Here is a 25,559-nt window from a genome sequence, read left to right on the forward strand (position 1 = left end):
CTGTGGCAAGCATCTCTCATCATCCATGAGGATACCCTGGACCTAATAGAATGTCATTGTTGGGCTTCCCTGGTGGCACAGTGGTTGAGAGTCTGCCTGCCAATGTAGGGGACGCGGGTTCATGCCCCGGTCCGGGAAGATCCCACATGCCGCGGAGCGGCTGGGCCTGTGAGCCATGGCCACTGAACCTGCGCGTCCGGAGCCTGTGCTCCGCAATGGGAGAGGCCACAACAGTGAGAGGCCCGCATACCGCAAAAAAAAAAAAAAAAAATGTCATTGTAAGGTTCCAAGAGTAGCAAAAAGCTTCCATGTACAAACATTTTTCAAGCCTCTTCTTGTGTCACATTTGTTCATTTTTCATGGGCCAAAGCAAGTCCCACAGTCAACTCAGAGATGGGAATAGACTTCCCCTGTTAATAGGAGGAAAAGAATCTGTGGCCATTTTTACCATCTACCACCTCTTTCTCGAGTCTCGTCTCTTTTTGTCCCTACTTTCATCTCTATGGACTCTGTTCCAGGCAAATGGAACTGTTCACAACTCCCTCACCCTGCCTTGTTTTTTAGGCTTTTGCTCATGCTAATGCCTTTCCTGCTCTGTCTTCCCACTATTCACCTAGGCAGCTCCTGCAGGTCCCATCCTGGTGGTCCTTTCCAACAGGAAGCCTTCTCTCATCTCCAGCTCCCTGTGCTTCCTCTTATAACCCTTACCACACTCTGTTACAAATGTCTGTTTTCTTGTCCATTTACCCCACAAGACTATAAGGTACTTGAGAGCAAGATGTTTTCTGATGCATACTTGGTACCTAGTGTCATACAGTAGGAAGCACAAAGCTATTTGTTGGTCAACTGATCAACTGCATATGAATGAAAGAAAATAGATGTAGGAAAGCCTTTTGCAAATCTGCAGACATTTACTTCACAATGATGGAATCTTTGGGCTGGAAGGGACCTTAGCTATCTTCCTGTCTATGCATAAATCCTTAGAATAACATTGTTAAAAATTGCTTCTAAGTCCACTGGGCACATCCCTTCTAAGGGATGAGAAACTCAGCTCTTCATCACAGATAATTCTATTGCTGAACTGTTTTCAGGCTTGAAACTTTTTCTCTCCAGTTGAACCCAAATCTATCTCCCAGTAACTCCTACCTGTTGCCCAAGACCTTCCATCCGAAGCCTCAAAGGTAAAGGTAATCTGTTTCCCATGCATCAGGCCTCTTCATCTGAGATCTAGCAACTGTTGCTCTTAGTATATTCTCACAACCCTCACCATCCTGGTGGCCTTCCTCCTGGCATGCCCAAGTGTGTGTCTGTTTTTCCTGGAAAATGACATTCAGAACTGGACAGGATATTCCCCTGGAACTGGGGGATGCACCTCTTGGTAAACCATTTGTCAAGACCATGATGGCAGCCACGAAGTTTAGGAGTGCTGGGAATTGTAGCTCCCACAAGGATGGAACTCAACCCTGAACCAAAACATTAGGATGACATTTCTAACTCAACACAGGCACTGGCAGGAGGAAAACCTGAATGTTTTTTACTTGTTCTTATCATTCGTATCCAGGTCAAGGCCCCAAAAGGCCAAATTTTCCAGACTTCAAATACCTCTGATAAAAAGAGGGAAGGGGTGTTGAGGTGTGTTCCATCATGAATAGATCACAAGCTTCGGAAGGAAACAAACATGGACTGGATAACAAAATGCTTTAGATGCCTGTGTTAGGAAAGGGAGTTAATCCCCTAGGGTTTGCATTTCCTCATCACCTCCTGGGCTACTGTTAGGATCATGTGTGTGTAATTAGAGCTAACATTTGTTTGGAACTTGTCATATGTCAAGCCGAGTGTGTACACACATTTTATACATTTTAACATGTGCCTACCTTTACCAAGAAGGTTCTGTTATTATGCTCATTTTGTAGAAGAGGAAACGGAGGCTCAGAATGTTAAAGTGATTTGCCCAGTGTCACAGAGCAGGTGAGTGGCAGTGCTGGGCCATAAACCCAAGTCTTTCCAGCTCCAGACTACAGGCACCCAGTGACCCTCAAGCCATCTTGGTACCTGCAATTCCACATCAAAAGTCAGAGGAATGGGTGATTCCTGTCCCTAGATGGTGACTGACGTGAGCTGCTGCAGCTCAGTAACCACAGGGCTCACACAGCACCGTGCTCAGCCCTCAGTGGTAAAAGCCTGGCAAAGATGCTCAGCTCAGAACAATATGCCATCAGTCTCTTGGGGTTTGGCAGCAGTGACCAGTTTTGTTGCTATACTGGCATACCTTCCCAGAGATAAAGTAGAAAGCAGGAAAAAAAAATTTTTAAGGGAAAAAGAAAACCCACCCCTAAGTGTTATTTTGCTAACAGCCTCAACTTTGTAATAAATAAAGACTGCAAGTGGGAAGAAAATGCATAAAATGAAAATAAGCTGAATGAATCATGGAACACACTATGTACAATATATAAATATTCATGTTAAATGACCTTTTACTCCAATTCCTGGTTCTCCTGTGTACACTTAGGGCTGAGTGGTTTTGTTCGGGAGGGCTTAGTTACTGACACAATTGCGTGTCACTTTTAGGAGAGCATGAGGAATAACTAAGAATGATTAGCACAGGTCCGAGTAACGTCAAATCCCAGTGTAAGCCCCAGGAGCTCAAGCACCCTCTCTGCCTTTGGCAAGGGAACAGTAATCCATCTCTTGGTCCTTCCCAGTCAACGGAAACTGAGCTGAGGGAGAAAACGGGAAGAAAATCCTTAATCTTAGCAACAGCAGGATCTGGTATTTTAGCTGTGGAGCTTAAAGAAAAAAACAAAACAAAACAAAAAGCCTTGTTGAAAAGTTCAAGTCTAGGTAACCAGTTTCTGAAAAAGTCTTTTGTATGAGTGGGGAGATGGGCTGTGAGGGCAAGAAGGAACGAGGGCCAGGCAGGGAGGGGCCCTGCTTTCCTGCCCGGGAGGGGGTGGGTTCCCTTCCTGTGGGAAGAATGTGGCTGCGTTGCTAAAGGCTGGTACAGACTGCCACGGTGCCGATGGGCAGGCCAGCAGAGGGAGGCCAGTGTGCCTGGAGGCTCAGCTGACTCAGGGGCCAACATTCTTTCCTTTGTTCCGCTCTGGCCTCCCAATGACCTTGAGGTTAAACTACAGTCAAGCCCAACGGCCATGATAACATGTATCTCACTCCTCTATGCGGCTATGAGCTGCTTCCCACCAAAGGCAACATTCTAAATGTGAGCTCTTGGAATTTCCAGAGCGATGAGTCGATGAGTCGGAATCTCGCTCTCTAAGTTACCCCAGCTTGTCCCCACCTGGGAAAGACATGGTGTGTGTAGTTTGTGTGTGAGTGTGTGTATTTATACCATGTTAGGTAATGATCTGCATGCCAAAATGGATCCTACATAAATAATTTTATATATAAGAACAGAATGACTTTAAAGTGCTAAATCTGGCTTTTTCCTGTGCCTCATGGACATAAATTCATTACATCAGCCTTTCCTTCAAACAAGGGTGTATAGTCCATGGAGTTAAAACTTTCTAAACTTTCTATAGCTCTGTGCATTTACTCCGGTTAATTCAATAAGTACTTCCTGAACACGTACTATGAGGCAGGAATGCCAACACAGCCAGTGTAGAGAAAAACAGAGACTCTGCAGTCAGACTGGATTCAATTTCTGGCTCTGCTACTTGGACCTTTGAGAACTTAGGTTAAAAAGTTGAAACTTTTGGTGCCTCAGTTTCTTCATCTGTAAAGTGAGGGTAACAATGCCTCAAAGGGCGACTGTGAGGGTTCATGAAGATGCATGTAGGACGCGTAGTAAAACAGTGTCTGGAATCCAAAATTCTTCGCAAGTGTTTGCTGGTATTAAATCTCAGATGCTACCTGCAGAGAGGGCACCCCCTGACAGGGAGCATCTTGGCAAGTCGAGGCCCCATTTCCCACCCCTCCAATAACCCAAAGAACGCTTACTCTTTCAAGAACCACTACTTTAGTGACTAGTAGCTTAAATCACATCTTCTTCATTATAGCATGGCCATATGCTACCAGAAATGGCAAAGACAAGATGATAGGAGTGCAGAAAGTGGAACAGGGTGCAAGAAGTATTTGAGCGTTCCTCAGAGAGGAGAAACAAAACTTAACTTTCGGGCTTCCCTGGTGGCGCAGTGGTTGGGAGTCTGCCTGCCGATGCAGGAGACACAGGTTCGGGCCCCGGTCTGGGAAGGTCCCACATGCCGCGGAGCGGCTGGGCCCGTGAGCCACGGCCGCTGAGCCTGCGCATCCGGAGCCTGTGCTCCGCGACAGGAGAGGCCACAACAGTGAGAGGCCCTCGTACCGCAAAAAAACAAACAAACAACTTAACTTTCCTTTTATACCAAAGGAAGCACAGACTTATTACGTGGGCTTGGGTGGGGACCACCTGTATAACCCTCTATTACTCCAGACAGGTCCTACTTCATGTGCTCAGCCCTCAATCATTGACAACTATTTCACTTTTGACCTAGAAAAGAGAAATACTAATAATCTTGGCTAACTTTCATTAAACACTTGATGCCCAGAACTGATAGCCCTTAATGCCATTTCATTGTTTAATCAGCTGAGCCACGCCGTGAGCGAGTTTGTGCAGGATGTTTGACCTACACAGCCATCCCCACTCTCCTCCACTTTGCTCTCTGCCCTGGCAGGCTGGTCTGTACAGATTATATTGCCTCCTCTCATGTCCTCCAGCTTCTAGCTGGGTTTGGCCAGCAGGGAGCCTTAGGAGAGCAGAATTTTGGAGAAAGGAAGGAAAGTCAAGTCAGATTGCCCGCTGCCTCCCGTAAAGTCATTTCCGGTGGACTAAGGTCATAACTTTTCTCAGAGACCTTTTTTTTTTTTTTTTGCGGTACGTGGGCCTCTCATTGTTGTGGCCTCTCCTGTTGCTGAGCACAGGCTCCGGACGCACAGGCTCAGCGGCCATGGCTCACGGGCCCAGCCACTCCGCAGCACGTGGGATCCTCCCAGACTGGGGATCGAACCCATGTCCCTTGCATCGGCAGGCAGACTCTCAACCACTGCGCCACTGGGGGAGCCCTCAGAGACCTTTATTAAGAACCACTGCCCCATTTTGGTTCCTGTTCCTTCTTTCTCCCCTCTTTCCTAGTGGCTTAGGAGTGGCTTAGCTCTGTGCTGTTAACCTGGGTTCCCTCATTATCTAGGGTGGTTCCCTAAACCTTTCACACATCTATGATTTCTCCTTTTGTGAACAAGTCCTGTTTGAATGATCCTTATCTGAGTGCAGTACCTATTTCCTGTTGGGATCCTGATACACAGATACTATTATTATTCTCATTTTACAGGTAGGTCTAGAGGGGTAAAGCAACTTGTCCACCTCATAGCTAGTCAGTGGCAGAATTGGATTTCAAAACCAAAACTGTCTAAATCCAGAGCCCATGTTCTTAACTGCTGTACTGTAGCAGCGACAAACAGTTCTGGACAAGGCAGCCCAGCTGGGAAGCCTGGGAGATGCAGCCTCAAGCAACACCTCATGGAAACCTGCAGTAGGAAGAACTACATAGTACAGGCAGATTGAATACCTGTCAACTTCTTTATCAGGCAGGGGCTAGCACATGTGAACTGGGGGTGAAAGATGAACATACTGTTAGGTCTCTTTGTCCTGGGCAGAAAACATCTGCTGGTGCAGAGAGGCCGTGTGGAGCTGTCAGATCTCACTCACATTCAACTCTCGGCTGGGAATCACACTCCAGGACGCCTTTGGCCTTTCTCTAATTGTCCTGGCCAAACCGTGAGAGGCTCCCATTGGGGCAGAGTCTTATTTAAAACAGCCAACCAGACCAGGACAGGCAATGATTGATTCTTCATCCAAAAGAAAAAGCAAGGCTACTTTTTCCCCTGAGCATCAAATTCATTCACTAGACCCCAGGAGAATTCATAGCGGGAACTAACTGAGGATGTCATTTTCATCTAAGCAGGACTGCCCTCCGCATGCTGGCTTCCATCTTCCACCTCAGGAAGCTCAATGATCTATATTTAATGCTGCAATACTGAGGCTTCCTCTGCAGAGTGAGGAATTTATCATCTCAGGCTTCAGATTAAACAGAGAGAATTTTTTAGCTAAAGTAGTTACGTATACACATTTCCATAAATGGTTTTATGATAAAATAAGAAGTCTACTTCCTCTGCCTAAAGCATAAAAAAAAAAAAGAGTTTAAGCAAAGACTCTCAACCATGCCTTCTTCCAAGGAGTTCTGTTATCTCTTGTCTCCATCTTGGCCCTCGCTGCCCTGAATCGTGTTTACAGGTCACCCCCTGCAGCGGAAAGTGAGATCCTTGTAGGCAGATCATGTGCCTCTTTCATCTCTGTGTCTCCAGCCCAGCACAACACCTGGAACACAGCAGGCACTCTATATATATTGTGGGATGAAGAGACACATGGATGCCCCCAGAGCACCCTGCAAGGACTGTCATCAGAGTGTATTATCCAATTATATGTTGACTCATCAGCCTAACCCACAAAGGCAGACACCATATTTCATTTAATTTTATACCTCCTATGTTTGGAGCATCATGACTGCTCAAAACATGTTTTGCAGAAAAGTTGGTAAAACAGATGTAGCAAGCAAGAAATACAGCTTCGTTAACACTTACCTTCCTGCATTCCTTGGAGATACCTGTCCAGCTCCTTGGGTTGGTGTCTATGGGCTAAATGGTTGCAATTATATGACATTCTGGAAAAGACAAAAATATGGAGTCAGTAAAAAGCTCATTGGTTTCCAGAGTTTCAGGGGAGGGATGAATAGACGGAACACAGAGCATTTTTAGGAGGTAAAACTATTCTATTCGTGATACTGTGATGGTGGATACATGACATTATGAGTTTGGCAAAACCATAGAGTGTACAACAAGGAGTAAACTCTAAGGTAAACTATGGACTTTAGTTAATGTATCAATATTCGTCCATCAATTGCAACAAATGTATCACTAACGCAAGATGTTAATCATAGAGGAAGCTGAGGAGGGGGAGGAAAGGGGGTTTATGGGAACTCTGTACCTTGTTCTTAATGTTTCTGTGTATCGAAAGCTGCTCTAAAAATGTAGAGTTTGCTAATTTAAAAAATTATGCATCTTAGCTGGTCACTCAATATGGAAAATATAAGAATAGAGGGGCATTGGCTCAAGTAGGGGGCGTAGCCCCCCCTCCACTTTATATCCACAAACACATCTCAGGTCTCATTTTCCTTCTCTTGGGTCCCTGAGTCATTTGAAAACTTCTCGTTTCCCTCCCCCACCCCCCAGCTCCCACCTCCACTCCTGGCACCATAAATGTACCCTGAGTAGCTTGAACTAGCTCCTGGCTCTGTAGCCCAACCTTGAAACCCATGGATTCTTCTTGAGTCTTCTCATGGACCTCTGCACAACATACCTGATTTAAACTTTTCTCATTTTGGCTTGTCCACTGCATTCAATGAGAAATCCCTGTTTGGGCCCAACCATCTCCCATAAATTCCCATTCAGGACCAGTGCGTAGGGGAGATGAGATAGCCAAGGAATGCAGGGAGAAGGGAACATTAATTTTGAACTGGCTATATGTGAAGCCAGACTGTTTTCATATTCCAAAGTCACAGCCGAGACTCCTCAGCAATCCTGCTGATAAACACACCCTAACTGCCAACAAAGAATCGAAAAGAGAACTAAATAACCCCTTGAAGCAAACCAGAGCAGGTTAAATAAAAGCGGTGGTACCACAGTTACTGGCAAATGTTTGCTGTGCAGAAGGGGTGCCTGTGAAACGCCGCAGGGCACCAAGACAGGGAGGAGCAGGTTCTACCAAGTAATGAAGTGCTTCCGAGCAGGAGCTGTGTCTAGAAGGTTTCTGAAATAAGCCACGGCTGCACCAGCTAAGGCTCCTGGGAAAGAGGAACAAACTCGCTCTTTGGCAGCAGGGAGGCGAGAAGCACAGCATCGCCATGGCTACCCAGCAGAGCCTCCCTCAAAGCCTTTCAGGAATCTCTACTATTTGTGGAAACTGGGTAGCATTCCCCAAAGGCCAGCATTCCTCCACTCTCCTGCACTTTCAGTGGTTGCCTCTCTTAACTTTCCTTCGATCCAATTAAAAAGCGAGAGTGGGCCCTTACATTCCGCTCATGCTGGGGACCCTCAGTGACACTCAGGTGGAATGCCTCCATCAGAGACCCCTGCACGGCGGAGGTGATCCCAGTGATTTCTGTTTGCCCCAAATCCCATATATTCACAGATCCCGATGTGGAACTTTGTTAGCATATGCTCTTAAATTCGTAACAGGATTGGAGGAAAAAAATAGACCCTCATTGATGTGACTGATGTGCCAATTAAGGACGCAAGTCTTTCTTCTTTTGCTTTCGGTGTGCTGTTTTCCCAACACAATCTCAGAGGGAGGTGAGTGACAAGTAATGTAATCTCTATTGTATATTTGCCACAAAGAACACTCAGTTAGAAACGTTCCCATGGGGGGCCAGCCGTGGATGTTAATCTGCATTTTTTCAAAGAAAGTAAGGAAAATGTGTAGATTGGTTTAATAAGGTAATGTTTTGGAAAACAATAGAAACTGATTTTTAAACTAGCTTAAGTTCTTATTAAATCCAGACTCTTCCAACCACCTAACAAAACAAATAAATCAAAAAAAAAAAAAAAAAAAAAACTTCTTAAAAGAGAGCCTGTGAGGTTTTCTGTTCAATGGTCCCCAACACTGCACATCTATTTGTCTTTTCTGGCCACTCTATCTCCATTATTCCAGAAGGGATCTCAATTCACTTTTAGAATGGTGTCTCTAAAATTGCTCCTTCTGCAACCTCTCTCCAAATATGAGGGTCTGTTGGGAGCTGCCAATGATCGTATCCCAATTGCTTAGCCTTGGGGTGAGCATCTGACCCACAGCAGACCAATCAAAGTTCTTCCTAGCTATTTTCAGAATAGAATTAAAGAGGAAAAGACCTGTTTCCCTTTAGGTGGGAAGCTGAAGAAGTGATTCCTGGATTCCAGACTTAGGGGAAGTAGTTTGTGTAAAGGAATGAAGATGGCATGCAGAGAAAGGCAAAGACATGATAAGGAGTACCCTGCAGACATTCAAGTCCTTGGTCTAGGGTATATGTGGTAGATTGTGATACAGTAATGGGCCCCGGTAAGCCTTGCCTCCTTGTATACACAACCTTGCACAGTCCCATTCCACACTGATTCAGGTCTTGACCAAGTGACTTGCTTTGGCCAGTAGGACATCAGCAAATGCAATGCAAGCACAGGCTTAAAAAGCACCTATACGTTGGGACCTACCCTTTCTCTTGCAGCTTTCAGAACTCAGTCACCATGTGAAGAAGCCCAGGCTAGCCTGCTGGAGACAGATGGCCCAGCCAATAGCCAGAAACAATTGCCAGCCATAAAGAAGACCATCATAAACCATTTGGTCCCAGTCACGCCACATGTGAGACACCAGAGATCATCAGAAGAATCATCAAGCTCAGCCCAGTCCAAAACGATGACTCATAGCTCACAGACGAGCAAATGCAGTGGTGGTGACTTACTTCACCAAGTTTTTGAGGGTTTGTTTCTCAAGAAAAAATAATTTGCTGCTCTCTGAAACTGTTCTACCACCACGTGAAGAAGGTGAATGTAGGGCAAGAAACCACATAGAAAGAAAATCCCAGGTGTCCCAAACATCCCAGCCATCTAGCTAAGGTCACAGCAGTAACACTGTATCCAGGTGACACCACATGGAGCAGAGATGAGTCTCCCCGATGAGCCCAGTCCAAGTCGTCAATCCACAGATTCATCATCAAATAGATATTTGTCTGAACTTAAACTTTAAATTTAAAAAGTCACTAGGTTTTGGAGTGGTTTGTTATGAAGCAAAAGCTAATTCATACAGCCTTCCTGAAGCCACTCCATTCTTGCTTTTCTCATAAAGGCAATTTATTCCCCATTCTGCCCAATTTGCTGTACATGATTATTAAGTGCTTTCCTAATATCCAATCACTTCTTTTCCTTTGACTACAAAAATCCTCATTTTGTGTAGGGAGGCAATGTACCCAACTAACCATTCACTCTATCCATTTCTCTTGCAGCTAGATATGGTTATGTGACACAGTTGAAGCCTTAAAGAAGGATATGAACAACTGATGAGATGGACCACACCCCTTCCATTCTCCACCTTCCTTCTTTTTTTTTTTTTTTTTTTTTGTGGTACGCAGGCCTCCCACTGTTGTGGCCTCTCCCGTTGCGGAGCACAGGCTCCGGACGCGCAGGCTCAGTGGCCATGGCTCAAGGGCCTAGCCGCTCCGCGGCATGTGGGATCTTCCCGGACCGAGGCACGAACCCGTGTCCCCTGCATTGGCAGGCAGACTCTCAACCACTGCGCCACCAGGGAAGCCCTCCACCTTCTTTCTCACTAGAACACAGATGTGATGACTGGGGCCACAGCAGCCACTTTGAGTAAGCGAGTAAAAAAAAAATTGAGCAAATGAGTCATGAGTAAAAAAAGAAAATAAAAAAAGAGATGTCAGACCTGATATTGTTGACCTTCTAAAGCAATGCCAGTGACCACCTAACTCCAGAAGTGTTATTGTACAACAAAATCAGAAACTTGGTTCCAAGACACCTGTATAAAGTGAGCTTCTGTTACACACAACCAAATACAATTTTAAATGAGTGAAGTTAGATTTTTGTCACTTGTGACCAGAAGAGTCCTGACTAGTGATTGGGCCTTTCCTCTGGGGGGTCCTCTGGCCATGTCTGAACTCCACACCTTAAGGTAAATGCTCCCCCTTACTCTCTGATCTGCCTGTAGACACAAAGTCATTTCCCTTTTTCCCCTTAAAATAGATGAGATAGGTGGATATTTCCAAAAAGTATTTTATTAAAATCCAAACAAAAACACAAAGGAAATAATTACAAGAAATATAAACAGCACGTAATTGCCCTATTCCCATGTTTGACACTAAAATCACCAAATAAGCTTTAAGAGCCCCTTTTCTAATCTCTTTACTTTATGGCAGTAGTTCTCAAAGTGGAGCCCCCAGACCAGAGTATCAGCATCCCCTGAGAACTTGTTAGAAACACAAATTCACAGGCCTTAGCCCAAACCTACTGAATCTGAACCATGGGGGTGGGGTTAGCAATAAGTGTTTAAACAAGCTCTGCAGGAGATTCTGACATAGCCAGTGTCTGAGAGCCTGCTACCTTAGCAGAATTATTTGCCAGTTTCTTGTAGGTAATTAAGCCCTGTCTCCTTTTCTTCCAGGTGGCGTTGAGTAGAGCCAAAGGTTTGGAATCAAAGAGTACTTGGAGCAACATTGTGATTCTGCCCTATTATCAACAGCTGTGACATCTTGGGCCAGTTGAATAACCCCTAACTGCCTGGGGTCTTAATTTCTTCACAGGTAAAATGGGATATTACTTGTTAGGATTATTTAAAGATTAAATGAGATGAGACCAGCAAAATGCCTACTCACTGTCTGGCTCCATGCAGGACTAAACAAAGTCAGCTAGTTCTTTTAAAGTCTGCATCTCAGTTATGCAGCCACAGGTCAGTCCAGCAAGAAATGTCTGGTGTGTACAGTCATCTTATTTTCAAAAAAAAAAAAAATATATATATATATATAAGTTCCCTAAATTCAGTTCAAACCTCCCCATACTCCTAGCTACTCCCACTTCAGCTAGGTGTCCAGACAAAGAGTCCAGCTTATTTCTTAACTGATTTACTGGAATGACTGACACTCATCACTCCCTGGTGGTTAATATGGCCTTTCCTGGCTGGGGCTGGAGGAATTTCCCTCCTCTAGGGCGTTTCCATCCTCTTCACCTCCAAGGGTCTTCCATCAATCCCTTCTTCTCCATTGAACCATAAACAGCCTCCAACCGTATCATAAATACTCTCAGAATTAATCACATTCAGAAACAATCATTCACTCACAGGAACCAATTCAGAAACATCGGAGTGTAAGACAGACACGGGAACATTGTTTTTGTGTGTGTGTGTTTTTTTTTAAGTTTATTATTTTGAATAAGGAATCCATATCTATGATTAAAAGGTTCAAATATTATAAAAGGGAATGTAATGCAAAGTTACTCTCTTTCCCAACTCTGGTCCTTAGATCCCTACTCAGAGGCAACCATGCTTATAAGCTTTTTGGGTAAACTTACAGAAATAGTCTATATGTGGAAAAATCATGGGAAAAAAACATGAATATATATATATTACCTATCTCATCCTTTGTTTTCCATAAAATGTAATATATTATACATCCTGTCTGCACCAGGAATATGGAAAGTATGACAAATAAAGACTAATAAGAGACTTTAATCACCTGCCAAGTCCTACGTAGGGGAAGCCTGAGAGTCGGGGTGATATTACCTGCACCATAAAAGAATCTTATCCTGTCTCTTGTATCTCTGGCTGCACACAGATGCTCTCTTGATGGCTGTATCCACGTGTGGGTGTGCGCATGTGCGTGCATGTGTGTCTGGCCTTACTCTCCACACAACTGTGGCCACACACATCTTTGGGGATCAACCTGTTTTCTCTCCCACCAGCCTGGTCACTCATCAGTCTTAGACTGGACTTCTGATACCTGAGTTGAATTTGCCCCTTGAAGCCCTTGTGATAGTGACTGGCTCTCTGTTAGTTTTTCTCATGCCCAAGTCTGTGTGGCAACATCTCAATTTACTGGGGACTCCCACTTGACATTGCTCAAGCCTTAAAGCCCAGCGTCCCGGGCTGCTCACCTTCTTCTCCTGCACTTCTGACACCCACTGACAAGCAGCCTGTGGGATCCTAGTCCATCCCTCCCCCAGTTTTACAAATGGGAAACATGGGGCCCAGGCCTAGGCTCAGGGAAGTCCCCAAAGGAACATGGAGGGCCTGGGATCGTGACTCTAGCATCAGCTTGGACAAAGTGGGGTTGGACATCTAACAGTAGTAGGTTTGAGTCCTGGCTTCATTACATGAGATCTGTGTTTTCTTGGCTCTGGACCCTCAGTTTCAATATCTGTAAAGTGGGATAATAATTACTTACAGATTAATTAGAATTATTTTTAAAATGGCAGAACACCAAATAGTAAATATTATAGAATGATAATTCTGCAAAATTTAAGTTACATTCCTGTATTTCTTAAAGAGGTTCACCCTCAGAGCTCCAGCTTTCTTTCTTATTTCTGTAAACATTTTTAGCACATATAGAAAATTTACACATAAGGGATACAAAGATTATCAAGACTCTGCCTTTGTCCTCTAGAGGTGTGGTGGAGACAGCCAGCCAGTTCCTAGAGCTCAGTAAGGGCTTCCTTCCCAGGAAGTGTGATGAGAAGCTCTGGAAACTAAGAGCACTTTATCTACCTGCTGTTGACAAAATAAAGGGCAGAGGCAGGTCTAGGGTGGGTATGACTGCTGGACCAAGGCCAAGATGGGCTGAAATGGGAACACATGTTTCCTGGCATATTTCCTCAATCAGGCCCAGGGATCACACAGTTACTCGCTTCCATCCCAGCTCCTCTCCAGGATTTTCCAAATACTATAGCCCCGTGCCACTTTCATTTCTGAGCTTCCAGATGTGCAGGGACAGAAGAGTCCCCCTCCTCTGCCCCCAGGCATGTCCTTCCACCTTTCACATTTGGGCCCCAGTGAGACCTCCAGATAAAGTCTCTTAAAATAAGCTTCTGAGGATAATTTGTCAAGCACACGATTCAGCAACAGGGCAGGGAATCTCTCCTGACTTCTGCAGATAGGGGCTTACATCACAGCATGAAATATGTTTACCCTTATCTTCGCACACAAGAACAAATTATCCCGCCCCTGTTATAAATCCTTCAGCCCTGCTTCTGTGGGTAGGTTTCTGCGTAAATCTCCAGCAAACTCTACTTAGCTGACTGTTCACTTTGGTTTGCTGCCTTTTCCCGGCTCTGTGCTCACAAAATTGTCAGTCTCACTAGAGGACATGCTGGCTTTTATCTGTAGACAGAAGAAAAGAAAGAGAGCACTCGTCAATCTTAGACTGGACTTCTGATACCTGGGTTGACAGAGTCACTGCTGTCACCCAAACCACATCAACAAGGGCATGTGTCTTCTCTCCCAGCTGAACTGCAGTAGCTCCCTCCCCTCTTCTCCACCAAGCCCTGGTAAGAAAAGTCCTTAACAGCCTGGGAAAACAGAACTTACCAGCTTCCAGGTCCTCCTGTAGACTCACCCCGTTCAGGATGGTTAGTACCAATAGATGATCATGAGCGGGGTGAGGAACCTGTCCAAGGGGCTTAAGTAGCATCAGTAGGTCCCAAAGCCAAATGACCAGGATCAGGAAGGGGGAGGGGAAACTTTCCATACAGCTGACTGCTAATTAAACATCAAACACTAAAGTAAATACCCTTGGCCTGGGTGCTCATGTCTCAAGGACAACAGTATGGCCTAAGAAAATGTTTTTAAAAAATTGTTAGCAATGGGGGCTTCCCTGGTGGCGCACTGGTTGAGAGTCCGCCTGCCAATCCAGGGGACAGGGGTGCGTGCCCCGGTCCGGGAAGATACTGCATGCTGCGGAGCGCCTAGGCCCGTGAGCCATGGCCACTGAGCCTGCGTGTCCGGAGCCTGTGCTCCGCAATGGGAGAGGCCACAGCAGTGAGAGGCCCGCGTACCGCAAAAAAACAAACAAAAAATTGTTAGCAATGGCGGCTTCCCTAGTGGCGCAGTGGTTGAGAGTCCACCTGCCAATGCAGGGGAAACGGGTTCGTGCACTAGGCCCGTGAGCCATGGCCGCTGAGCCTGCGCGTCCGGAGCCTGTGCTCCGCAACGGAAGAGGCCACAAAAGTGAGAGGCCCGCGTACCGCAAAAAAACAAACAAAAAATTGTTAGCAATGGGGGCCTCCCTGGTGGCACAGTGGTTGAGAGTCCGCCTGCCAATGCAAGGGAAGCGGGTTCGCGCACTAGGCCCGTGAGCCATGGCCGCTGAGCCTGCGCGTCCGGAGCCTGTGCTCCGCAACAGAAGAGGCCACAAGCCCGCGTACCGCAAGGAAAAAAAAAAAAAATCGTTAGCAATAACAACAGTAGCTATGGCGTCCTTACCTTCCAGAGGGCTAAGCTCCACTGAGCGCTCTCTCATTTGCCCTTAACCCTCCAGGTGCATTACATTGCAGGGATCACCACCGCCCAGAAGAGGAGTATACTGTTAAAACTAGGGAACTGAAGCACAGGGTTAAGTGAGGTGCTCAAGGGCACACAGGTGTAAGAGATAGAGCTTGATTAGCGTGGGTGGTCTGACTTCAGAGCCTTTGTTCTAAATCAGGGCTTCGAAAGCCTTAACACTCACCAGAATCACCTGGTGATCTTGTTAAACTGCAAATCCTGGTTCAGCCAATCGGGGGTGGCGTCTGAGATCCTGCATTTCCAGCAAGCTCAGCTCCCTCCGGCGTGAGGCCCATACTGCCTGTTGGTAACCACCCTTGGAGAAGCAAGGGTTGGCCTGATCCAGCCCTGAAAAGTGAGTACCTCTGCTGGTCCCCCAACTGCTTGTTACCTGTCCACAGAGGAAGAATGGAAATTGGGAGTGAGCTGGTAGAAATTTTATAACTATTTGGCGGTTATTTTATGTCTGCTGAGTGTAATAATAATTTAAAAATTGGACTTCTATATCATTGTATTATATTCTTCATTCTTCTAATAATTTATATCTGTTATTTTACAAAGGTATCAGCTCACAAAAAGTTGGAAGTTATAAACAAAACAAACAAACAAAACAAACAGCCTGGCCCTTTTTTGCAGATAATTTGAAAATCACTTCTCTAAACTACTACACTGTCCTGGCTTCCTAACCGATGGGGTGTCTAGGACCAGGGTACGTGTGTGTCTGTGTGTGTGTCTGTGGGTGTGGGTGAGGATATCTGTGTATATCTGTCTGTCCCCCCTCAATGCTCATTTCACGTAGGTTCCATTTCCTTATGGTTTTAGGGGCATTCCTGCCTATCTAGTGTCATATGCAGATGGAGACTACCATCCATAAAACTCTGCAAGTAATGTGGATTCTAGTTGGTCCCTTCCTAGTCTTTTTGTTTGTTTTTGTTTTTGTTTTTGTTTGCGGTACACGGGCCTCTCACTGTTGTGCCCTCTCCCATTGCGGAGCGCAGGCCCAGCGGCTGTGGCTCACGGGCCCAGCCGCTCCGCGGCATGTGGGATCTTCCCGGACCGGGGCACGAACCCGCGTCCCCTGCATTGGCAGGCCGACTCTCAACCACTGCGCCACCAGGGAAGCCCCCCTTCCTAGTTTTGGAATCTCGGCCAAGTCATTCAACCTCTCTGAGGCTGATCTGTGAGGTAAAACCCACCCACTGTGTGGCAGGGATGCAATGATATAAAGCACACAAAGTGCTTAGCACAACACCTGGAACCATCCCTAGCAATCAATAAAGAGCAGATACAATTATTATTAGGGGGGAAAGAAACAACAGCAAGAAATAAATTCATATCAGACATTCATCGACTTATCAGAATTTTTGAGAAAATGCCCTGATACTCTGCTAAGCACGGGGTAAGCAAGATGCTGTACTTCTCTCAACAAAATTAAATTAAAATTTCTTCTTCAACTTAGAACAGTTAGAGCCCCATTTCTCACAAAAGTCGACAACTACAGTGAAATTGTAATACTAACGTTTAGGCAGAATAATGCCCCAAGGCGCTGCAAGATGTCTGAGCATCAAGCAAAAATGTGATTATTTTCATTCTGCTCCAGAAACTTAGGCAGGTGCGTGAACTAACACAGTTTAAAAAGATTTTCAATAACAAGCCCTTAAACAAGGCACGTTTTATTTAACCTTCAGTTAAGCAGGAATCCAGTTAACTAGAGATGGTCAAGGTGGGAGGGTTCCTGGTTAATGGCTTTAGATTCTGCCTGTAAGTCATTTACATAATGACTCAGGAGGCAAAAGCCCCTGGGGCTTGAGGATAAGGAAGGAAAAGGGCTGAGGACTGTATTGGTAAGAGTTGATCTAGTCCCTGACAATGGGGACAGGAATTTGTAAATCCCTAGGTGAGGGAAACTTGCCCTGGTGGGAAACAGAATCTTTGTGACCTTGCCAAAATGGCAAACTTCATGCCCAGGTTACTGTTGTGTTTAAGTGTCTGCAGGGACGTAGTGATTTGGTACAGCACACTGAAATCCAATTTATTTATCTTCGTTGGCACGTCCCCAAAGCTCTAATGACCCAGGCCCTCCCACGGTAATACATTGGTCAAATTAGTCAGGGTCCCCAGGTTGTTTCTTTTTCCTTCTCCCTGGGCCATCCTTACATGGGAAGTTCAGGTTCCTCTTCCCAGTGGGGACATCTTCCATCAGTCTGTTTCTGCAATCAGTATGGGCATGCTAAATCCTAAGAAACCTGTTTGAAACCCTTGGACTAACTGCTCTGGGTGAAGCATGCCCCACTTAAAGGAGGAGGAAGAGGAAAAGGAAACAGTGAGTTAATGGCTGCATTTTGCCTCACCAAGAAGCTCTGTCCTATTGTTTGTGACATCGATGGTCAGAGTGCAAAGGAGCCATGTTCAGTGGGGTTTCGATTCAGACCTGCCTGGGTCCACATCCAGTTGGTGGGATGACTGGCCAGCTCTGTGATAGGAACAAGTCACTTCTGACACTTCACGTTCCCCAGCTATAAAATGGGTATTAGGATAATAATAGTACCTGCCCTGTGAAGTTGTGAGGAATGTTAACCAGGTAATGATTACAAGTAGTTAGCACAGTACCAGGCGCAGACTAAATCCTCCTGCTGTCTCAGAGATAGGACCTCATCTTTTTACTGGTTCGTAGTGAAGAGTAGCAGAATATGCTACCCCAAAATAGGCCACTTTGGTACAACGATTATTTTGAATTGAAGGCAATTGAGAAGAAGATATAAGAAAAGCTCTGCACCTTCCCCCTAGTTACCTAAAAACAGAACATAAATTTCCCTTGTTAAGGTGTCCCCTTCCCCACTTCTTTTTTTTTTTGGCTTGTGGGATCTTAGTTCCCAGACTAGGGATTGAACCCGGGCCCTGGCAGTGAAAGCACCGAGTCCTAACCACTGGACCACCAGGGAATTCCCTCTCCTTCCCCACTTCTGTACCAAGAGGGGCATAACAACCTTATCATTGGAGACAAGATGGCACCCAGAAAGGGTCAACATGAACAAACCTTAGCAACTAGCTTTTATCCCCCATTAGTTTCCCCACATATTTGCATTCTCACAATTTTCTGCCCCTAGAAGTTCAAAGTCCTTTTCCTTTGTCTTGTCACTTCTCTACAAAATTATCGTTCTTGGCTAAGATGCTATACAAGCCCAAGCTCTAATATCCCTTTATCTACTTATCACAAGAGTGCTCCCATGTGTACATGATACACACATTAATAAACTTCTATTTGTTTTTCTCTTGTTAATCTGTCTTTTGTCAGTCTGATTTGAGGGCCCCAGCCAATGAACCTAAGATACATAGAGCAAAAACTTTTTTTCCTCCCCTACAATAGGTATGTGCAGAGTGGTTATAGCCCCTCCGATTTGCAAAAGCTAGGTCAACATAGCTTCTGTAGTTATATTGTTGGCTCAGTCTCTAAATAAATATCCCTTGCCTGACATTCCCAACTGCTTTTAAGACTCTTAAGGCAAAGGCCCTATTCTATGCACTCATTAATCCAAATACTTCAAAAATGTTTACTGATCATCTACTAAGTTGTTCAGGAGGTGCTAGTTGGGGTGATGGGTCTGTGAGCTCCCAGAGGGCAAAGATCAGGTTTCAGTCCCTTTGTTCAGCAAGTAGGAAGGGTGCGTGACGTAACGTAGTAGGTGTTCAGTAAGGATTCCTGGAACTGGACTGCCAGGCACAGCAGCTGACTGCCAGGTGTACTGGTGCACATTCAGCTCCAGCCACAGGGCCCAGGGCAGGGCTAGATGGAAGGTAAGTCCTCACCATGTAAAGACAGAGCTCCATCCCACTCTTTACTCCACTCCAGTCAGATAACTCATTCAGTCAACTGGAAATCAACCCCTCATGCAATGAACTTTAGCGAACCTTATTTGTTCTCCTTACTAGGCGTAACAGGCCCTTTCTGCTTTCCTCCTCTTGTGTTTTGTTTTTTCATTTCTCTTCCTTGACCCACTTTTACTCCATCAAGCTTCCTCCTGGTTCCACTTAGCAGCTTAGCTTTGCAAACCTGAGCACATACCTGAAACTCAAAAATCACTCTTTGAAGAGCTGTTTCTCTTGACACATACAGAATGAGGAATATCAGGCTAATCCAAAGAAGGACTTACTTACTCAGCACATATTTGTTAAGCATCTACTGTGTGTAGGATATGACATTGGACGCTGAGGGTGTGACAGTGACATGTCAAAGTCTGGACTCCTGAAGAGACAGGCAGGCAATGACAAGCAAATAAGCAAATACCATCACTACTGTAATAGGCGTTTGTAGGAAGCAAGCAGGGGCTGAGGAAGAGTGAGGTGGGTAAAAGGCTAGTTAACAAAGCTCGCTCTCTAAGGACTTGACTTGATTGGAAGCAGAAAGAATGTGAGGAATTTAGCTTTGTGAAGAGTGAGATGAACAGAAACCAAGGACTGGTGTGGCCGAGGCATACAGGGCAATTGGGAAACTGGCAGATAAGCCTAGAAAGATGGTGAAGACTCAGACTTATGAACGCATGCAAAGGCGATGGCTTCATCACCCACAGATGGGACCAGGAGGAGTGTGGAGCATGAAGACAGAGGAACTCAGCCATATGGGTTCCTGTCTGGGCAAGGTGGATAGCAGGAGGTTACCCCTACTCCATGGCACTGTCCCGTATATGAATCTTGGTTCTGCAAATCACTAGTGGTGTTGCCATGGGCAAGATCCTTAAATTTACTATACCTCTGCTTTCTCGCCTGTAAAATGAGGATAATGATAATAATGCCTACCTCACAGGTAAGGATTAGAGGAGTGAATACATATAAAGCTCTCAGGGTGGTGCTTTATACAGTAAGCATGCAATAAATATTAGCTGCTACTATCTTGTTTCTTTGTTTAGTACCACCTTTATGAATTCTCTGTCATCTGAGGTGAGATCCTCAAGATCAAAGGTTCAGAAACCCAACTCTGCCACCCCACTGAAAATGGACTCAGCCCACAGAGTCAGACACATAAAACCAGCCCCCTCAGCTTACTGAATGGCAAAAAGAACTGTAATTACTAGGTCAATATGTCATCTTTGTAAGCACGTCTATAGGGGCAGAAGAAAGCCTCTTAGAAGGTCGCTCGCTTGGCAGGGAGTAAAAGGGAATAGAAGATGCTCAGTAATGCTAGGGCTGGAGTTCTGGCTCTGTGACAGCCAGCCTCGTCCACCTCCATCAGACTGGGAATTCCTTCTTCACAGACCCCACTCTCAATTTTGTGCAGGGGGCTATCTGCTTTAACAGAAGTTGCTTAAAACACGTAACCCTGGAGCCTACTTTAGCCCATTTCTTCCTCTGGAGATTTACTGTCCTCCAGAGGCAGGCATTCATCTTTAGGTACTGTCTCGGGCAGCTTGGGCTACCATAACTAAATACCACAAACTGGTGGCTTAAACAACAGAAGTTTATTTTCCTACAGTTCTAGAGACTAGGATTCCAAGATCAGGGTACTGGTTATATCAGGTTCTGGTAAGGCCTCCTTCCTGGCTTGTAGATGGCCACCTTCTCACTGTGTCCTCACAAGTCAGAGAAAGGAAGCTCTGGTATCTGTTCCTCTTCTTATAAGGGCACTAATCCCACCACAGAGGCTTCATCCTCATGACCTCATTCTAATCCCAATTATCTCCCAAAGGCCCTACACCTCCAAATACCATCACATTTGGGGTTAGGGCTTTTACATATAAATTTGGGGGGGACACAAGCAGTATATAACAGGTATGTTAATCCTTTTGAGACTTGTTGATGCCTTCTGCATATCTTTGCTCTTATCCTCATAGGAAAGACAAACTCATTTCACTCTTGCCCTCAAGGGTCCAAGAGGTAATATACTGAAGACAGAGACATAAGGTGTCATGGAAACAGCTAGAAGAGCCAAATGCAAGCCACACATGTAATTTAAATTTGTAAAGTGGCCACATTAAAAAAAGTAAAAAGAAACAGGAGATATTAATTTTAATAATATATTTTGTTCAGCCCAATAGATTTAAGATGTTATAATTTCAATATGTAATCAGGATGGAAACATTAGTAAGATCTTTTACCTTTTTTGTACTCATTCTTGGAAATCGATGTGCATTTTACATTTATGACACATTTCAGTTCAGATGCTTAATAGCCACATGTGAGTGCTGGCTACCATGTTGGACAGTACAGAGATAGAATTTCATGGTGAACTTAGCTGTGTTACCTGGGCCCAACTTCTTAACCCCCCTGAAACTCAACTGCTTAGTACAGTACCTGGTGTACCCTAAGCATTTAGTACATTTTAGAATACATTTTCTCATCTGTAAATTGACAATATTCCCGCACCATTAAAGCTGTTGTGAGGATGACTAGAGATGACCCACAGAAAGCCTTTTCGCTTATTAATTTAACTACGATGTATTGAGCCTAGCACTGTTCTAGGAGGTCGGGAGAACCCAGTAAACAAGACAAGGATCCCTGATTTCATAGCGTGTATCATCTAACTGGGAGAGATAATAAACTAAAATAAATTAATAAAGTATAGAACACTAAAAGGTGATAAGTGAGTTGAATAAGTGATAGAGAAATAGAGCAGGAAAGAGGATAAAGGGTATTGTGGATGACAAATGTCGCCTGCCATATCGGTAAGCAAAGGGTGTTTCAGCCATCAAGCCATCAGCCACTGCAGTCACCCTGACTCTGCACCCTGAGGGGATTCGGGATGGAAAAAAAAGAAAAAAGATACTGGCCCTGGATAGTTAAGGTGCACATCAAAGGAATGATTTCAATGAGCCCAGACTCTTGCATCTTCCCATATATAGAAAAATGCTAAATTCATTAACTTGAGATGTCTGGTTTTTCTTTAACAGTAATCTTTTGATGTTCTGACTACCTGGTTTCTGTTGCAAAAGCTCCTATCTATCTTGGTTCTTCCCTTACCATTTTTGTAGCCATCCCTCAGAGCTATCTGAGTGGCTGCCTCCCAGACTTAAGTTCTCAGCAAGCCTGAGGAATAAAACATAATTCTCAACTTTCAGGTTGTGCGTTTTTCTTTTTCAGTTGACAGTATGTATGGGAGGACATTTGAAATTTTGAATAGGGCTCTTGGGGAAAGCTCACCAAGAAGCTAGCATCTGAGTCAAGACTAAAGAGCACACCATGAAGATATCTGGGGAAAAGCGTTCCAGACAGAAGGGACAGCAAATGTTGAGGATGTGGGGGAGAAGCATGCCAACCACGGGGGAGGCAGAGCAAGGGGACAGTGCATCTGGAGGTGTGAGCGATGGGGCATCAGACAGGGAATGAAGGAGGCAGGCAGGGCTGTGGGGCTATTTTAGGGACTGATACTGAGCAGGACCCTGTGCGGCTCCTGGGCACAAAGCCTTTCTGTGTCCCCCATTTCTCTGATGACAGGAAACAGGCTTTATTCAGCCTCCATGACCCTCCCTGAGTTCCAATGGGCAGGTTCAAGTAGTTGTTAATTAGGGAAAGGAGGGGATGCAGAGACAGGGGAGGAACAAACAGTCAAGAGAAGCCATAGTGCAGCCTTGGGACGAGGTCCTGGTTCCCCATCAAGGGATGCACACAACAACATCTTTGAGCTGTTTTGCGGATACTGAAACCCCCACCAGGTGGGAGAAGTTAACAGTTAATGGTTAAGGACAGTCTGCTGCCCACAAGCACGGAGACCCCAGACTGGCTGGAACCAGAAGGTTGATGATGCCGACTCCCTCCAAACCTCCCCACCAAACCATCAGGAGAATGTCCACCAGCTGATCACGCCCTCTTTGAACCACTCCTATAAAACTCCTCACTACCCCCTCTGGGTTGGGACACACAGTTTCAAGGGCATTAGTCTGCTGTGACCCCCTTTGCCTGGCAAAGCAATAAAGCTAATTCTTCTCTACTTCACCCAAAACTCTGTCTCCGAGATTTAATTTGGTGTTGGGGTAAGAGGCTGGATTTAGCTTCAGGACTTTGGCTTTTCTCCAAGGGAGACAGGGAGCCATAGAGTTTTGAGCAGACTTGGCTAGGCTCGCTGTCTCAGAGGATTGCTGGGGGCTGCTGTGTTGTGAATAGACTATAGGAGGGTGAGTCCTTCATCAGGATCCCTTGGCCCCAGGCCTAGAAGTGGTTTGGGGAAAGCAGACAGAAATCGACCAACAAGATGTAGTGAGCCCAATGCCCCAGTTACTGGGTGGGGGGTCCCCCTAATCTGTCCTGCAGAAGGCTGCGCTGAACACCGTCTTCCTCTCTCTTGTCGGAGCTCTTCTTCCCTGGAAGCATGAAGAATGGCCAAGGAAAGAAAAGGAGGTTGGGTTTGCTCTGCCGAAGCTTCTCTCTCGTTATTGACAGCCTTGTCTCTTCTCTGAATAGCTCATCCTCCCCTTCTTGCACAAGAAGTGCAAAATAAGATTCTTAGAATTTAGATTTTTTTTTGAAATGCCTACATTTGGATTTGCAGATATGCCAATATTTGGATTTGTAGAGCTGTAATTTAAGCTAGTCTCTCCCCTGGAACCACCTGGTGAAATGCATCTTTCATGAGGCTTCTGCAGGAGTCCAGCTACAAGCTCAGACTCCCCGGCACAAATCAGACTCTGGTTCAACACCAACAATATAATGGCAGGGGTCTCCTAAAACAGCCAGCTTCCAGGAGCCACAAGCCTCGGTGTTTTCCAACTGGTGATCCCTCTTCCAGGAAAGGGTTAAAAGCTTCCTCACAATTTAGGCACAGGATTAATGCATGGAGAGCTGAAGGTCTGGGGTGCGTGACAGCCCCAGACCACTTCTCAGGGCATCTCCTCCACATACCAAACCACAGGGCAGACCAGCTCTTGCCCAGCCTGCTTGAGAGAGCCTGTTCTGGGGATCTGAGGGGAAAAGGAAATAAAATGCAGAAGCCAAGGAAAAGGACACTCAAAAGCCTCTGTGCTCCCTTCCTTAATCTGAAGATGGAGGAATCATTCAGCCAAAGTGCAAAACTGTTTCTGCAGGTTTTAAAGCCCAAGACAGGCTGGGAGGGTGAAGAGAGAGGGCGCAGCCGCAGGCCAGTCCTCTCAAAGGAGAGACAGGCCCAGCCCTCACCTCCTGGAAAGAATCCAAGTAAAAAAAGAAAAAAAAAAAAAAATGAATGCCAAAAGCATGTAATATTTATTGTCTCTTTTACTGGATAACCCAGTTTGCCTAGCTGCTGCTGTTTGCATAACCTCGCCTGGAGATGGCAACCCTTTATGAGAGTGAGGTCTGGACTAGAACACCTGACTCTCCTTTCTCCCCTCCCCCTTCCCTGCTCCACCCCCAGCAATATCCCCAGTCCTCTCAGGGGCAGAAAAAGCAAGGACCAGGTTAGGGAGCCACCAAGGTAAGGCAGCCAAGTGTCCCAGTTTGCCTAGGACATGGGACTTTCAGTGTGAAACCAAGATAGTCCTGGGCAAACTGTGACAAGTTGGTCACTCTACATCCAGAAGACAAGGCAGCCCCCTGGTCCTCAGACTGGCCAGTGTCTGGGTGAACAACACACATGCTGGTGCTCCTGAGGCCGCGTGACATGGCGTGAAAAGTATGGGCTTGGAGCCAGCCAGATTTGGATTTGAATCCAGCTTCTCCCACTCATAATCCGTAAGATTCATACTCCTGAGCCTTTGTGTCCTTATCTGGGAAGTGTAAAGAAATGGGATCGGTATGGACATTTAGTAAGCTGACGCCTGGAACAAATGGTTATTCTTTGGCTTCCCATATTAAAATCATCATCTGGCTCTAACATGGGCCTAACCTAGGGTTTGGTAGGTGTGAATAACACGTGGCATCTACACAGTCTTCAGGATTTTCGAGGTGCTTCCACATACACTGTCTCACATGACGATTCCCAAGCGAGGCAAATAGTATCACGAGCCCCACTTTAGAGTTTGGAAAAGGAGGCCCAGAGCAAGTAAGAGATGGCTCCGAGGTCATGAACCTGGCAAACAAGACGCCGACCCAGGTCATGTGTTTTCATTCTGCTACCACTCACTTTCTATGTCTCAACAGAACCCCAGCTGTGGGTAACAGGCATGGGGAAGTCTGGAAGTTTCCCAACATAAGGAAGTTGTGGAGGAACCTGTTTTCCAGCAAACTCACTCAGCTATCTGCCGTTGCTGTGAGCCTGGGGCCCAGCCCTGGGAACAGGCAGAGTTAGACTGCCGAAGCAGGCAGCTCTGCTCTCCTGATTCTCTTTTGTACATTCTTGGGTCGAGCCATTTAAACCGAGATCTCCACTACACCTGCAGAGTCGGGGGCCAATGCCTTGTCAGGTAGAAACATCTCTTCTCGATTATTCCCCTCTGCTCTGGACAGGAATGCTGTGAGAGCAATTAACTGGCATTCAACACAGCTTGTTTTTATTGAGTGCCTCCTCCAAGGAGGTGTGTGGAATGTGACACTTGGGTCA

General features: G+C 45.7%; 1 long non-coding RNA gene across 2 annotated transcripts in view; it reads right to left on the minus strand.

The window, feature by feature from the left end:
- The window catches only part of LOC307176245, a 33,827-nt gene that overhangs the window by 2,795 nt on the left and 5,473 nt on the right, over positions 1-25,559 (minus strand). Inside the window, exons 1-2 of one of the 2 annotated variants that reach the window (XR_013824651.1) lie at positions 15,059-15,248; positions 6,631-6,710 (exon numbers count right to left, since the gene is read on the minus strand). This is a non-coding gene — a long non-coding RNA (uncharacterized lncRNA). Of the gene's footprint in view, positions 1-6,630; positions 6,711-15,058; positions 15,249-25,559 lie in introns of those variants that run through there. The other variant, XR_013824650.1, reaches the window with a different exon arrangement.

Source organism: Stenella coeruleoalba, assembly GCF_951394435.1.
Source record: "Stenella coeruleoalba genome assembly, chromosome: 17".
NCBI lineage: Eukaryota > Metazoa > Chordata > Mammalia > Artiodactyla > Delphinidae > Stenella > Stenella coeruleoalba.